This window comes from Protopterus annectens, chromosome 9.part0 (genome assembly GCF_019279795.1).
Source record: "Protopterus annectens isolate FY-2018-M chromosome 9.part0, PAN1.0, whole genome shotgun sequence".
Lineage (NCBI taxonomy): Eukaryota > Metazoa > Chordata > Ceratodontiformes > Protopteridae > Protopterus > Protopterus annectens.
Window position 1 is genome coordinate 875,896,279 of NC_056743.1, and position 14,745 is coordinate 875,911,023.

Sequence of the window (14,745 nt, forward strand, 5' to 3'; positions counted from 1 at the left end):
ATAGAAGTAATGAATGTTTCAAGTGTAAACTATGTATAAATCTAATTATTATATTACCAATTCGCCTACTAAAGAAATTATATTAGTAAAAAAGTTAACTACAAATTTTGTGGTATCTCTGACTTTGGCAACTAAATAAATTTGTATTAGCAGCAATTTTTCATCACCACACATCCCTTTGAAAATTATTTTAACTTCTCCTTTCTCTCTCTCAATATATGATATAGTACAGATGAAATTAACAATGTTAAAGCATTAACTAATTTAATCTGTAAATCCAACCTAATGGCATACTTAATAAAATATACAAAACTGGACGCATTTTTACTGGGCTTGTGTGGATGTGAGAGCGTTATACACAAGCATTAGGAACATCTGGGGTTTGGAGGCGGTAACTTCTATGCTAGGTGAAGGCCCACAGACAAGTTATTTGGTGCAACTTTTGGAATTCTCCCTCACACACAACTGTTTTAGTTTTGGTGGACAATATTTCTTGCAAAAGGAAGGAACAGCGATGGGGGCATCATATGCCCCAGTGTATGCTATTTTGTTCATGAATTTTTTTGAAAACAGGCATATGTATAATACTAGTTTCTTTATCCACCATGTCATCACATATAAAAGATTTATTGATGACTTGTTTTTTTATTTGTGAGGGCGATCCAATGGAGTTCAGGATGTTCATGGAACAGATAAACAAAAATCCATGGGGCCTTGACTTTACTTTTGAAACCAGCATGTTAGTATCCAATTCTTGGATGCTGAATTTTTGTGTCAGATGAAAGGATTCATTATAGGCCTTTTATCAAGAAAACAGCTGCAAACTTCTTGTCGGCTGAAAGCAGGCATCCACCACACCATTTAAGATCACTTGCATATGGAGAATATAAGCGTATTTTCAACAATACTTATAACAAATCATCAATTTCAGGGGAATTTCTGAAGGTCAGACAAAAATTATTCAATTGGAGGTACACAATGACTTGTCTGGACAAAGCTGAGGACAAGATCTTGGGCACAGGTGGTGTGAGGGATGTAGGTAGTAGAACAACATTTGTAGGAAAACCCAAAAAGGATGAGGAGGGGAATAGGTTATTTTTTGTTTACAAATCCCCCCCCCTAACAATGATGTTTAAAAAACTAGTGGATAGGTTTTGGCCTATTGTTTGGGGGGATGACAATATTGGGCACTTGTTCCCAGAGTGATTTTCACCTACAGTAGATTACTTAATTTAAAGGAGTTGTTGAATTAAAGGAGACCTTTGATGAGAAGTGGCTGAAGGGGGAAGCTCTGCATGTGGTAGATGTAAGGTGTGTAGTAGGCTAAAAAACCTCAACGGAAATATGACAAATAATGTCACATACACAGTGAGAGATCATTTTACTTGTAGGTCATGTGGGGTGGCATATATCCTCGGTTGTGGATGTACGTCAACCAGATGGTGTGTGGGACAGACTAGGAGAATGGTTAAAAATACAATATTGGAACATCTAGGGGACATCAGAAATCATAGATTAGAGAGAGTCCCGTAGCTTACCACTTCCACATGGCCCATGGGGGCTCACTCAGGAGCTAGTTTATTTTTTTATGTCCTGGCAAAACCTTTTTATACACAAGGGGAGGATTTTTTGAACAAACTTAATTGGAAGCTAAATTTATTATTAATTTTAATATACTTCATCCTAGGGGCTTGAATCAGGAACTTAATATTAGTGGGTATTAAATGTATTTAATATATATTTATGGTTTTATAAAAACAGTTTGTAGGACTTTATTATTGTAATTTTGTTCTTTCTATAATTCACCCTCAGGGTTTGGATTAGCAAATGTATTTATTATATATGTACATATAGTTTTTGTAGGATCTTATTATTGTACTTGTGTTCCCATTTAAATTCTGTATGTATCCTAGATCAAGTTGGGGCACTGTCACTTTAAATTGTTCTAATAGAACTAATTGAATTGGTTAATTAGGTTATTAGTACACAATTAAGTAATCTTGCAGCATTATTTAAAGTGGTTACTTTGGTGTTGAATTTTATTCCCGCTGAAGGCATACTGGCCGCGGTACTAGGAAGCACCAATAAATTTTCCACTTTGGTTCAACAGGAGTTCATGTGGAGTGTGTCCTGGCTTTACTTCTTCGTCCAGTTTTGTACATTTGATTGTTTTTGGTGTGCTACTTGTTCTTCAACTAGTGGCATACTTATACATTTATATCTCAATATAAAAATTCTTTACAGTTACTTCCATTTCTCTACATAGCATTCATACATTTTAACTAAAATGTTGAAATAGGATAAGCAGCAATTTGGAACGAATCTTAAAAAAAAATCCATATACTAAATTATTATACACCTAGTCTATGGCCTTACACATTGTTTAGGTAACTCTCACAAAACAGGTGAGTTTAAGCAACAAAAGATCTGCAGTACACATTAACAACCAGAAACTGATGTGTTGTGTATTTTGGCAGTATCTTTGTGTCTATTTCTTGCAAAGTCATTCAAGTCAGGCTGGATGATTAAGGCACTCAACTGTTAAGGATCTGTGTCCCATGCTCCAGGGTACAAAGCTTGATTACTTTTACTACCATTTGCCTACTGTGGAACTTTTACAAGTCAGTTAATCAGAAAGTGCTCCCAGGACACCCCTGCAAAGGGATATTTGTGTCCAGTGGGCTTACTTGGTTAAACAAAATTAATAAAAAATAAATTTGAGAAAATTATAAAACAACAAAAAAAAAAAACCTCTTGGGGTGTTTAAGAGTTAGGGTGGGAGGATGACATAATGGTTAAGGTGCTTACCTTAAAGACACAAGGTGCAGGGTTTGATTCTCACATGGGGAACTGGCTAGGTTTCAAATGGCCCAAAAAGGCAGTTAGCTTAGTACTAATATATGAACCTAAGTTATACATTATAATACACTGGGATAAGGTTAACAGATGGGTACTAAGCAAATAGTTGTGAACACCACATTGAAACCTAGTTAAAAATGCACAAATCTCTGTTTTGCTATGCTTCAAATGTGCTCACCTTCTTTTAAAACAGGCTGGACAGGCTGCCCCAGAGGTGGATTTTTTTGCAAGCCCATCGAGACTGACCCTGAAAACAGTTACAGTACCATTTTGTTTCATGTCTAAAGGAAGCTTTTTTAAAAAAGCTGAAAAGTTGTTGTGTTTGAAACGTGTTCTACCACTGACTTCTACTTATCTGCTGATGGAGATAAAGGTCCTAAACCTTTCAGTGCTGTGAAAATTGTAAATTACAGTTTTTTTAAATGGGAAGGTGTGCAGCATAATTTTACTAAATTACTTGTGATTATTAATCACAAATTATACTGTGTTCATAGGGTGACGTGTGTTCTAATTCTGGTCTTACTATTTAATGAAATTAATACTTAAAGAAAATCAAAAATAAAAACAAAAAGCACCCTCTCTATGAATCCCTTATGTAACATCTTCAGTAAAACAGATATTGCCTTGGTTTGTGCAGATTCTGATGTCCTGGGAACTGTTTGACAAAGGGGCTTTGATAGATATTCAATTTTATTGGTTAACAGGCAAGTACTACATTAACTGGCCTTGTGAGCCATTTTAAGTCTAGCCAATTTCCCTTTGGGTTCTTGAATTAACCTATCCCATTTGGTGTTACACTGGCCTTGCGCATCCCATGGTTGATAATTAGGAGTTATGCACTTACATAACTTGGTATATGTGTTGTCCTGCATTCTTCCTCACTGATGGGTTATGGATCCGATCTTCCAGACTTCAGATCCCAATCTCGAGCTCCTCCCTCTTCCCATAATGTACCACACTATGTCAAACTCCTCAGATCGAGTTTGCTATGTCTATCAATTTATAGAGACAGGACAGATAAGAAGTAATAACTGAAATCTTGGAACTCAAAGTTCCTGTAATGCACAATATCCTTCTAGAAAATATAAGATGGGGGAAGGTAGGGAGGGAAAGTGAGGAAGAATGGAGAAGGACAATACATATACAAAGTTATGTTAAGTACATAACTCCTAAATATGCTGTCGTCCTTTTCATTCTTCTTCACTGATGGGTAGGGTCCCCAGCTACATAATTCTTGGGAGGCCCTCAAGGAAGGATATGCCGGAGCACTATCAAACCAAGGAAGCTCTACTCCTGGAGACTATGTCCATTTGTAAAAAGCCTCACAAAGGTACAAGTGTTTGATCAAATGAGTGCAGCACAGAAATCATCAAAAAAAAGTTCTGGAGGAAGGTCAGATGAGGTATCCACAGGTCCACCAGAATGGGTCTAGAACAGTGAGGCAATTCTAGAATATTTATAGTACAATTCAGCTAGACAGTCAGTAATCTATCTGGTCAGGATAATTTTGGAAATCCCTAACCTAAAAGGGTAGGAGAAGTATACAAATTGCTGGTTAGACTTTCTGTACTATTTCACTCAGCAAAGATAAGAAAAAAGGTAGATGTCTGTGCACATCCAAGAGGTAAACAGATATTTGTTCTAGCTAAAAAAATATGAAAACAAGACTGACAGTTGTGTGGATTGAATAATGTCGGACCCTGTGGTTACTCTAGGCGTAAAGGAAGGATCAGTATGGGAGATGCCCATCTTAAGACAAATTATATAAGGCGACTTGGAAGACAAGACTAGCTTAATTTGTTTCTGGGTCAGCCCCTACAGAATAACTCTGAGATCCCACGGTGGAAAGGGGTCTTTATGGGGGGAGGGTCTGAGAAGAAAGATTCCTTTCATAAAGGCTGAAAAAACTGGAAATAGTCAAAGGAAGTGATACATAACTAGAATGATAATTAGGCATAGCAGCTAATTGTAGTTGTATTGTAGAGGGGAAAAATTTACCCCTTCCTAAAAGGAGTACAAGTAAGGAAAAGGACAGCAAGGTACTGTGAAAGAGGAAAAAATCTTCCACATTTACTCCTTTATGCCTTCTGAGAGGAGTCTTGTGGAAGGCCAACATGACGTCACGAACAGGGAAAGCAAGGGTGGATTGTCATACTATCACTGAAGTGGAAAACCGTGGGATAACTAGACAGCAAAAAGGTTTGGATACTGGATCCCAGATGGGAGAGACAGGAACCCCAAATGGTGTCCAGAATCCATGGAGGATATTTTAGATGCAAGAGAGTAACTGCCACACTTGTTGTTTAGCTGAGAAGTAGAGAAGTCACAGCAAAGTTGCCCCCAATGGCTGAAAACCAGACTGTTTGGTTGAGGGACCATATATGGACCAGCATATGTGTTGCAATCAAAAATGGTTGGACAATATCACAAATTCTTAGACACTCTTGGCCTCTCTGCACAGATGGTAAGAATGGATTCCCCCCAGGTTAGTTGGTATGCCAGGTTCCTGACCTACTATCAAGTAAGCACTATAATAATCCCTGGGAGGAGCACCCTGAAAAGCTCGCAATGTTGGAAAAGGGAAAGGGAGTGCTCCTATCCTTAGAACATAGAAATGTAACTTGGCTTCCAGGGAAGACCACATGACCTGGTCTCACTTTCCCTTGAAATGGCCCACCCCAGTGGGAAGCATCCATGGTCACTGGGGTTATGGAGGAAGAGAAAATGGCTACACTAGAAGAGGGATAGGCCGACTGGATCCACCTGTGAACATGACGTTTGTGAATTTGAACAAGTTTTATAGAAGCAGGCAGAGTAAAAAGAATGCATCACTGACCCGGCAAAATCCATTGAAGGATCAAGAACTCTTGCTATGGGGACTAGTATTATGGCAGTTGATATATTGATATGGGACTAAGAGTATGTAAGGTCAGTACTGCTGGAGGGGACATAAGAAACAATAACTCCCTTACTTGATTTCTTAATGAAGTGATGCGATGAAGGGGCAAAGACAGTATCTGGTCCATGGTATCCAAATGGAGCTTATGCTTCAGGAATTCTGCACTGGGAATAGATTAGATTTCTCCAGATTTAGTGCAATGCCCAGAGGTCTGGGGATCAGAAAGAAAAATACGTAATTCCTGGCTTGTAGCAGATTTGGTTAAGGCAAGTGTGGAGCCAGTCAACTAAATAAGGAACAGCTGGGATCCTTTCAGTTTCAGGTGAGCTGCAACCAGTGTCATGCATTAGGATGAGTGCAAAAGGAAAGGTTCTGAATTGGTAGTGACATATCACTTTCTAGCCACATATGCCGATAGCCTTGCTGGAAACATACATGAATGTAATTTGACAGGTTTTAATTCCAAAGGCATACTTGGTCTCATTCCTTTGTTGTAACAGCAGCAGATGAGGAGGCATTTCGATGTCGTCCTAAGGAGGGAAAGGTCACTGGGGGAGGAAAGGGGAAAATCTAATGAAAAATTATTTTCAGGAAGACGCTGGGAATCTGCCACAGAAGCAAATTTATAAAAGTTTTATGGACTGAAGAAGTGTGCAGTTGGTAAACAACTCAGAGCAGGAGCATCTCTGTGAAGACTTGTGCAGCTCCAAATAGAAAAAAACATAGCCCTGAACGTGGGGAGGGGAAAAAGGACATGCAGGGATTTTGGAAATTGTCTCCAGTACTGTGAACAGATCGCTGCCCAAAAATCCAGTTAGAATGCCAGTTTCAGATGGGGACAAGGAAGGGAACACCACCAGGAAGAGAAAACCCTGAAGGGTCCCCCCTCATTTTTTTAACACTGCTGCATAGCAACTGCTGCAGTTTTTTTTTTTTTTTTTTAATGTTCATAGATTAGAATTAGGCGGGAAGAAACAAACCTAACATCTTGTCTTTGTGTAAAGAAAAAACTTTAACCTGTATGCCAACCACCCACCTATGTTCTTTAGCATGAGAGACAGTGTAGGGGAGTGCATCCCCTTGGAACCATGCCAGGGAGAGAATGCCCTGAAGTCCATGCCTTAGGCTCACTGGTTCATAGAAGTTCAACAGGCTAATGATCACAAGGGCTTTTAAAGTCTAGCCAGACATACCAACCCCCCTTGCAAGTTCTGATATTCTTGAGAAGTGTTAAGAAGGGGTTTTAAAGTGTGGCATTCGCAAACAGGGGCCTGAGAACTGAGCAATTAACAGCCTGCCTGCGTCAAATGGACTGAAGTCCTGAACCCTGTGTGAATTTTCCTAGATGTACTTAAAAGGGAAGAGTAATTCCACAGAGCCAGAGTTGGAGGTCAGCTCCCAAATGCTGCCCCCATAGCTTTCGTTACAGACTCTCCTGCCAAGCCATCCATGTCTTCTTGTGAAAGGGGGAGGAAAGGCAGTCAGTCAACCTCTTAACTTTATAAACTTAGTTATTTGGGTCTACAAGGCAGATAGAAGGAAGTGTGCTGCTACCTATATGAGCTAAATACCCTAATGTTTATTCAGGTTTAAGGTCAATAAATGTAAAGAAACGCCTTGGGCCTGAGGGATGTCTCAAATCTAAAGGAAGCCTGCTTTTAGTCAATCGCCTTGGATCCGAGAAATCCAGATCCCGGGAAAGTGCCTAGTTTCTCCAGTCCATCAACTACCCTTCGGATCCTGGGTTCTCTGACCAAGGAAAGACTGACAGTTCAAACGCTTCGGGATCCGAAGGCTCCGATCCAAAAAATAGGAAACAGCTCAGCTATCTCTGAGAAAGGGTAGCCTAAGCACACAACTACTCACCCTTTCTGGATCCGAAGGAACCGGATCCCTGAACATTTCAGCACTCTCAAGTCCAGCAGCTAGCTGTTAGATCCTAGCTCAGGATTTGCTGGGAGAAGTATCTTAACTGATTGGATCCAAAAATGAGACAGGCAGGATCTATGTATGTATGTGTGTGCATATATATATATATATATATATATATATATATATATATATATATATATATATATATATATATATATATATATATATATATATACACACACACACACATATATATATATATATATATATATATATATATATATATATATATATATATATATATATAGATATATATATCTAGATATATATATCTATTATTATTATTATTACACTGTCCCTGTCCACCTATTCCAGAATGATGGAGGGCATGAACTGGTAATAATATTCGGATTTACCCTCATGTACCTATAGTTCAGATACAAGGTGTATGTTGAAAATATTCAGTCCTGGTTCAGAGATTCAGCTTCACTGAGGCTGGATCCATATACCACAGATCCGAGGTGTCCATTACTGGTTTCAATCTGAGTGCCAAATGCAAGCTCAAATAGTTCGGATCCAAAAAACCTTGGATCCGATGAAAAGAAATTGACACTTGGCAAAATCTGAAACATTGAGAGACCTGGCTGCAGAATGCAACAGATAACGAGAAAGCTGGATCGGAGGAGTGCTTCAGAGCTGAAGACAAACCCATTCTGTTGCACAGGACTCAAAACAGCTGGATCCTGAGAGTGCCCTGCTCTCCATGGAAACTAAGACTCCATCGCATCCCAGATCTAGGATCCAAGGAACATGAAGAAGGGATCTGAAATCCTAACTGAAGTTGCTAGAAGGTTTCTATTTTAGCAGGAGGGTGAGCCCCAAGAACACCTACAAAATTGAAGGGTTTAGAGATGCAGAAGCCAAAGCACCCAAACCCTGAAACTCCTGCTGATGGTACAGTCCCAGCCATGGAAGATCCGTCTCTCTGTGTTAGCCACACATTTCAAATCCCAGAGCAAGCAATCTGGACAAGGTCACAAAAGAAAATAAGGATAGTTTAATCTTTACTTTTTTTTTTTTTTATTTGCTAGAATAACAGAACTTGTCTCATCATGCATTTTTCTGAAGGCTATGAAGTCTGAAACACAAAATTATATCTATTTACAGACATCAGTCCTCTGATTTGCCAGAAAAATCACAAATGTTATGAGGAATACACCAAAAATATAAGGCAAAACTCTGGACAGTCTGCAAAAATCTGTATAACTGCAGGGTATGCTAGGGGTGGACTCTCACTCGCACAATACAAGTCGAACTTAACCTTCCCTCACTTAGGCTCAACAAAAATGCTTAATTTACAGCAAAAGGCTAACTGCGAAAATAGAGTAACTGTGCATGAATTTTCTGAGGAAGAAAACTGAAAACAGAGTATGCATGGTCTGTACTCTAATTACTACAACCTCAGCACTATCAAGGACGATAACATGAAGGCCAAAAACATACAGACGGCCACCATACTAAACAACGTATCAGAAGCACATAAACTAATTTGACTGACAAAGCAATGCTCTTAAACAGAAAGGTTTAACCTAGCAAACAATATGTAACAGGAAAAGGGGGCAGTAGAAGTAAAAGAATCCCTTTCTGATAGCAAAAAGTTAAGTACCACATGAAGCGCCTGCCAACAAAAAGGAGCTAGACTTGTACTAAAAATACAGAGGAATGGGATAAGGATTATAGCTGCTAGTAGCTAATGAGGGAGGGAGAATAAGAATTAAACACTGACCAAGAATCTTGTAGACAGAATGAAATAAATTTATATAAACGAACATCTCACAACAAGACTTGAAATCCCTCGTCTGACCACAACACCAGCAAATGAGATCTGGGGAGTCAGAAGTAGTGTGGTGCATTATGGGAAAAGGGAGGAGATCGAGATTGGGATCAAAAGTCTGGAAGATGCGGCCAAGTCAGATCCGAGGACTGGATCCATAACCCATCAGTGAGGAAGAATGAAAAGGACATCATATTTATTTATTAGCCCTAGTGGGAATAACTGGGATCATAATAGATCATCTGAGGGGACAATACACTGGATAAAGCATTTAGGAGCTGCATCTTTCAGTGAGAAGCATGTAGGTAGTCCATGGGTAAATATATCTCACGCTTCAAAATTTCCACAAACAATAACCCAAGGAAATCTTGTTTCAGCAGTTTCAATGATGACCTACACCAGAGAGTCATTAAGATGGTGGTCATGGATAAAAAAGAATGATGAGAGGGTGCACCACACATGCTCCTGCACTGAAGGTGCAAATGTACTTACTGAAATAGCAATTAAAAACAAATCTGTTAGTCCGTGATTGAAAATGGCTATGCTATGGGCTTGTAAACCATCTTTAGGGATATCAGAACCAATCATAATTAACAAAACTGGTCCCTACAAATAAAAAGAGGAATCCTTTCAACAAAAGTAAGCAATTTGCCCTTCCTTGAAAAAGAACAGGAATAATCTGTGAAAACATACAAATAAATCAGTGGACTCTCCCTCATTTTGCACTTTAAAGTTTATGATTATTCTAGGTGAAAAGCAGCAGCAGTACAAACAGGGAGTGTTCTGATGTTGGCTAAAATATTTTCTATGTAATGTGTCCCTTTCAGTCAAGCTTCTCCATTAAAGGAGCCACATTACATTAACATAAACTTCACTACAAAGAATAAAAAAGCATCTTATTTAATCCTGCCTCATTATCTTGAGCTTAGCATCTTAGTCTCCTGAACAAGGAAAATTAAAAGTTCTGCAGCATTTGCTTACTGGGTAATTTAACACAAGGACAGCAATGCCTTGAAAGCCAAACCGTTACATTTATGCATCATCGTAACAAAAACATCAGTCTGTTCGCAGGAATAAAAATATCCTGAAAGTCTCTTCCTCAGTACTGCTACCTCTATGTCAATGTTAACCAGGAGAGCGAACTGAAGTCTGAACAATGTTTCACACACACTGAAGACACAGTAAAATACATTTCAATCCTTTTAAGCTTTTAGGGAGAGCATCCAAATATGAACATGTGATCTTGTAATGTCTTTTAAACATGCATGCAAAGGAAGCTTGGGAAACAAAAAAAAAAGTATTTATCCAACCTTTCCTTGTAAATGTGTATTACAACTCACTTTTTTTACGCATTTTTCTCCACACCGCCACTCAAAATGTTTACACTAACAGAAATGAAGTTCACATTTGTAGAAGGAATTTTTTTATGCAAATGATTAGAATATTATGATTTTTAAATTGTCTTTATAATAAACAGCTGGTGAGAAACAGAAGTGGGAAGTAAAATTCTCTTCTTTTAAGTGCATCCATCCACAACCCCTTTTTTCCATTTTTCCACATAGGGTTGGGAAGCACTGTTATTAAAAACAAGCTTCAGTTTACATCCTTATTCTTCTAAAGTCCTGATCAAGTCCATGGGGGGAGAAGAAACACTTTAGAGAACAATCAGCCTCTATTATTAAATACACTATTCTGGCCTGGAATTCTCTTCAAAAACTGCAGTTAGAGCAGTGCCAACATTCAAAATCACTCTCTTGTTAATGCAGAGAACATACCTGAAGTTTCTTCCCATCAGAAAGGTTTCGGACACCTGGAAAACGTTTTCTTTTATTGGTAAACATGGAAAAATAAATACGATCCCCAAGTGCTATCAGAATCAGTCAGTTAAAACATGGATAGCCCTATACAATACAAGAGCTTTTTTTTTTTCCAACAAAAATAATTCTCTGAAGTTGTAGGTTACATAAAAATGTGACTGCAGTGTGGATAAATTTTAACAATTTAAAGATACAGGCTAGGGGTTCAATTATATGTAATAGAAATTACACTTATTTGAAACTATGTTATCCAATGACAAGCTACTTTATACAACCTGACTACACACAACTTCCTCCAACCATGTACACCAATAAAATGTAAAGCACAGACTCTTCAAATATTTTTCATGAAAACTGGTGTGAATTTAACAGGAAAGACAACTGACAAAGAGAAAATAAATAACAAAAGGACCAAGACTTGTTCTGTATCCTCATTTATAAAGTGCAAAGCTCCTTATGTCAAATAACATATTTTCTAAATATTCTTTTCAAGGCATATATAAATCAAACTTTAAAGTCACAATGAAAGAAACCTACACAACTCATGGGAAACAATTTACTTTAAGAATTTTTTTCAGAAAACAAATAATACAACTCATGTTTAGTAAGATCCACAACTGCTGCAAGGCACTGAGCCTGCCAGCATTATATCTACAGCCTATCCCACTCTCTGGGCTGCATCTTATTACTGCTCATGGAAAGAAAGTCTGAGCCTCCAGACTGCCAACAGAGCAGGCTGTATTACACAGCAATTAAGATGACAGACAATTGATGATCAAAAATATGGTTAGTGCACCTACGAAGACTTTCAAGAACTCAAAACACTATTTTCTGACCATGCAGGACCATAAAATGTAACACTGCAACTTATTTTCAAAAGATGCAATTTGCAGGTGGCGAGACAGATTTTTTTGTATATGTGATGTAACCCTGTCTTACATTATAAAATGCAAAGTACATAACTGTTACCAAATTTTTAGAATCCAAACAGCACTAAGTGAAATAATCTGCTCCCATGCAGCTTGAAAGTACTACTTTGCTCCTACGCTGCTTTAAAGTACTACTGATATAACAGAAGATGTTGGAAAAATATACCAGTCCAAATAATTACAAAATACACTGGTAATGTGTGGGTGGTATAAAATACTTACATAAGAAATCGCAGTTTTTTTTGCACTATACAAAGTTAAGATCTCAAACTGATCTAAACTAAAAAAAAAAAAAATAAATAAAAAATTTTTCTTGGCACCAATCTAGAAGAAACATTCTTAATTTTTAGTCAATGGGGATGACAAGTAAAACCAGTTATTTGTTTCTTCATTTTAGGATTTTTGGATCAAAAATCTCTTTTCCCACAAAGTTCAACACACACCGCTATGCGAAGATGTTGGTAACAAAATCAAGAAATCGCTTTGCATATTGTTCTGGATGGACTGTTGAAATTTCGGCACCAGCCTAAAATAATAAAAAAGCACATCAAAATTTAGTTCTTAACTTTATGTGACATGATGATTCTTCACTGTTTGTTTAAATTTAAGTTATGAACGTAATGGAAAGTTAGATTTTTCTGGTGTCGCTGTCTGGAACCAGGACATCAAGACTGGTGCCTTTGGCATCCCCTAGTGACAACAAACTCCTCCTTACCCATACATCTTGCTGTTTCTGCTGAATCCTCCAGATTAAGTAAGACAACATAGTTCAGCTACGTATAAAGAGAAGAGGAATTTAAAAGTCAAGCCAGAGACCCCTCAAACTGTAACAATTTGGTAGGCAGGTTGTTTCAATGTCTAGACAAAGATCAGAGGAATCAAACATGCATCACACACGTATTTCACAGGTCCTGTACAGGCATGGGAACCATCAGCAAAATCCCTAGCTAATGTGAGTGACTTAGCCCAGCACCTTTAAGAATGGTCACTCCAAAAGATGCTGTGATTCCAAAAGAGGCAGACTTGGAGCAAGTACTGCCTTGCTAAAACAAGTTGATCCACAGATGGATCTGCCAGGAATCAATTATCTAAGTGTGAGTCGCACTTGAACAGTGACTGGAACCATACATTTGGTTAACACCTGGGGTCTACGGTAAAACAAAATGGTACGGCTTTCAGATTGAAAATGATTGGCCCTGACCTGGAAGAAAAGAAATCATTTTGATGCCTTGTTTATCTTTATGTATAGGTAGGCATTCTGAAGATCCACAGATCACATCCAATTCCAAGCCTGAAAACATGGCAGTGTGGACAGCATCATGACCACCCAGAAAGTCTCCTCCCTTTAGGTGTGTTGGGGAAAACCACCTTGAAATAGTGCAGGTAATCCATAAGGAGCATCCAGGCCTGCCTTCTCATAGTCAGACCAGATCCTGCTTCCTTAGCTGCCCCATTCATCCCATTATGTATGACACGCATGACCAACAGAGGAAATAGCTCTCATGATAGCAAGTGGAATTCCCCGACTAGTGACCATTTCAGATTTTCTGATACTTTGTGTGTGATCCCCGTCTGAAACCAAATCATATGGACCCTGTATTTTAATGCTCTGTAAGAGAATGTACTAGCTGCAAAGACTCACTTTCCTTATCTATTCATCATCCTGGAATATTTATTAGGGGAATGGATAGCCTGAGGGACTTCTGGGTTGTCCTTTTTGGTGGCCACAGCCACCATTAGGCAGTCAACAAGAGGACTTCCATTCCAGTATGGCCTTGTCTTTGGGGGAATGAAGGACTCTATCTGGGTTTTTTGGAATGGACTCCAAGTAAGATTCTTTCTACATCTTACGAAAGCCATAACTATCAGTTTGCCTGGGGAGGCACTAACCACATTGTGGGAGAGAGGAATTATATGCCTCCCATAAAGTCTGTTCCTCAGGGGAGGTGAAATCCACTGGTTGTAATTCTTTCTTCCCCACCATCTCCAATATTTCACTGAAAAATGTGTTCTGGGAAGGAGATCTGTGGGAACCTACCTTTGTCCTGATTTGTATCTAAAGTGGAAGACTTTGAAACGGGAGGGAGAAAGGGTCCAAGTGATTCCTCTTACACCTTCTCTTCCTCAGCCATAAGAGAAAGATTGCTTCTCAAAGAAACCCTGTCTCTGTGGAAAATAAAATAGGGTTGACTCACCATAAGAGCTTGCAACTCGGATACTCTTCCTGCATTGGTCAAAGCAATCAGTAAATTAGTTTTCCATGTTAATCTCAAGCCAGCTAGATTAGTTGGTTCAAATGGATTAAACATTAGCTTCTCTAACACAAAATTAAGATCCCTGAAAATAATCATTCTATCACTTATTTCAACTTATCGATCTTTTTTTTATTCAAGGCAAACTCACGAAGGGCCACTCCCTTACCACTGAAACACAAATCCATCCTACTTAGTAAACACATTTTTGCCCTTAATGTACATGCAATCAAGGCATTTGATCACATAAACCTATTGTTTTTAAGATGATGCACATTTTTGA

The 14,745-nt window shown here is 38.4% G+C and overlaps 2 protein-coding genes across 2 annotated transcripts in view; both read right to left on the reverse strand.

The window, feature by feature from the left end:
* LOC122811629 (probable E3 ubiquitin-protein ligase DTX3) overlaps positions 1–14,745 on the reverse strand; it is a 1,276,614-nt gene that overhangs the window by 431,075 nt on the left and 830,794 nt on the right. The gene's annotated exons all lie outside the window — the stretch shown is intronic.
* The window catches only part of PIP4K2C (phosphatidylinositol-5-phosphate 4-kinase type 2 gamma), a 722,271-nt gene continuing 718,790 nt past the window's right edge, over positions 11,265–14,745 (reverse strand). The window contains exon 6 of the mRNA XM_044083605.1: positions 11,265–12,736. The gene's annotated coding sequence lies outside the window, so the exon portion shown is untranslated. The remainder of the gene's footprint in view (positions 12,737–14,745) is intronic.